This window comes from Prunus avium, unplaced genomic scaffold (genome assembly GCF_965620075.1).
Source record: "Prunus avium unplaced genomic scaffold, drPruAviu1.hap1.1 HAP1_SCAFFOLD_38, whole genome shotgun sequence".
Taxonomy (NCBI): Eukaryota; Viridiplantae; Streptophyta; class Magnoliopsida; order Rosales; family Rosaceae; genus Prunus; species Prunus avium.
Window position 1 is genome coordinate 45,511 of NW_028276896.1, and position 1,990 is coordinate 47,500.

Below are 1,990 nucleotides of genomic sequence, written 5' to 3' on the forward strand. Positions count from 1 at the left end.
CATGGGCTGCCATGCATATGCAGGCAACACACACCCCCCTATATAGCATTTTATGCATTTAGCCCTTTGACAGGAAGAGACATCACCTATGCGCGAGGAGTCATAATGGGCTCTAAATAATTCAATACAAGGTATTTGGACGTGATTTTTTGCAGGGATACTAAGAAACATGCAATCTATGATGGGAAAAAGTTTCATAAATTTTTGAAGTCGGGAAGTATTTTTTATTAGTTTTAGAAGTCGTAAAATTGAAAAAATCATTAAAACAAATCCGGGAGGAATTTTTTAGTTTTGTAAGTTGGAGAAGGTCCTAAAAATCATAGACTACTTATGGGGAGCTTATTGTGCGAGGAAATTTCAATAAAAACGGGGTTTGACAAGATTTGAAAAATTCTGTCGACATTTGAAAAAACCTGGAACCATGCTGCCGGCATGCTGCGCACATGCTGCGCGCATGCTGCGCGCAGACTGCGCGCATGCCATGGCAGGACAAGTTTTGCTAGCCTCACTGTCTACAGATGCGCAAGCTGCGCGCACGCTGCGCACAGGCTGCGCGCATGCTGCGCACAGACTGCGCGCACGCTGCGCGCATGCCATGGCAGGACAAGTTTCGCTAGCCTCACTGTCGACAGATGCGCAAGCTGCGCGCAAGCTCCGCGCACGCTGCGCACAGCCTGTGCGCATGTTGTGCGCATGCTGCGCGCAGGCTGCGCGCAGGCGCCGCGCATGCCATGGCAGGACAAGTTTCGCTAGCCTCACTGTCGACAGATGCGCAAGCTGCGTGCACGCTGCGCACAGGCTGCGCACAGCGCATGCCATGGCAGGACAAGTTCGCTAGCCTCACTGTCGACAGATGCGCAAGCTGCGCGCACAGGCTGCGCGCACGCCATGGCAGGACAAGTTTCGCTAGCCTCACTGTCGACAGAATCAGCACGCTGCGCGCAAGCTGCGCGCACGCTGCCGGCATGGTGCGCGCACGCTGCCGGCATGGTGCGCGCACGCTGCCGGCATGGTGCGCGCACGCTGCCGGCATGCTGTGCGCACGCTGCGCGCGCGCATGGCAGGACAAGTTTCGAAAATTTCTGTCGACAGTCTCAGCAGCGCGCACGCTGCCGACATGCTGTGCGCACGCTGCGCACAGGCTGCCGGCATGCTGCGCGCAGCCCATGGCAGGACAAGGTCCGAAAAATTCTGTCGACATTTTTACGCCGTGGTAGGCTTCCGCTTCGCGTCACTTTGTCGACATTCAAGCCTACCATTTGTATTGAATTTTTCAAACCTTGTCAAACCCCATTATTCAAATGTCGAAAAATTTTGTCGACATTTTTACGCCATGATAGGCTTCCGCTTCGCGTCACTTTGTCGGAATGCATCGCATGGCGAGGCAAGGCCACGGCATGCCAAGGCGAAGGCAACGCATGGCTTGAATGGCTTGGTCAAGGCCACATCATGGGCACGGCATGCCAAGGCAAGGCGAGGCAAGCCATCCTTAGCCTCGCCTACACTCACTTTCTCGGAATGCATTGGATGATGAGCAATTCCAAGGTAAGGCAACGCATGGCTTGAATGGCTTGGTGTAGGCCACAACTTGGGCATGGCATGCCAATGCAAGGCAAGGCAAGGCAAGCCATCCTTAGCCTCGCCTACACTCACTTTCTCGGAATGCATTGGATGATGAGCAATTCCAAGGTAAGGCAACGCATGGCTTGAATGGCTTGGTGTAGGCCACAACTTGGGCATGGCATGCCAATGCAAGGCAAGGCAAGCCACGCCATCCGAAGCCTCCAATAACCTCACTTTCTCGGAATGCCTTGAATGGGCACGGCATGTGAGGGCAAGGCAAGGTCCTAAATATCATTTTGTAAGTTGGAGAAGGTCCTAAAAATCATAGACTTAATTATAGGGAGCTTATTGTGCGAGGAAATTTCAATAAAAATGGGGTTTGACAAGGTTTGAAAAATTCTGTCGACATTTGAAAAAACCTGGAACC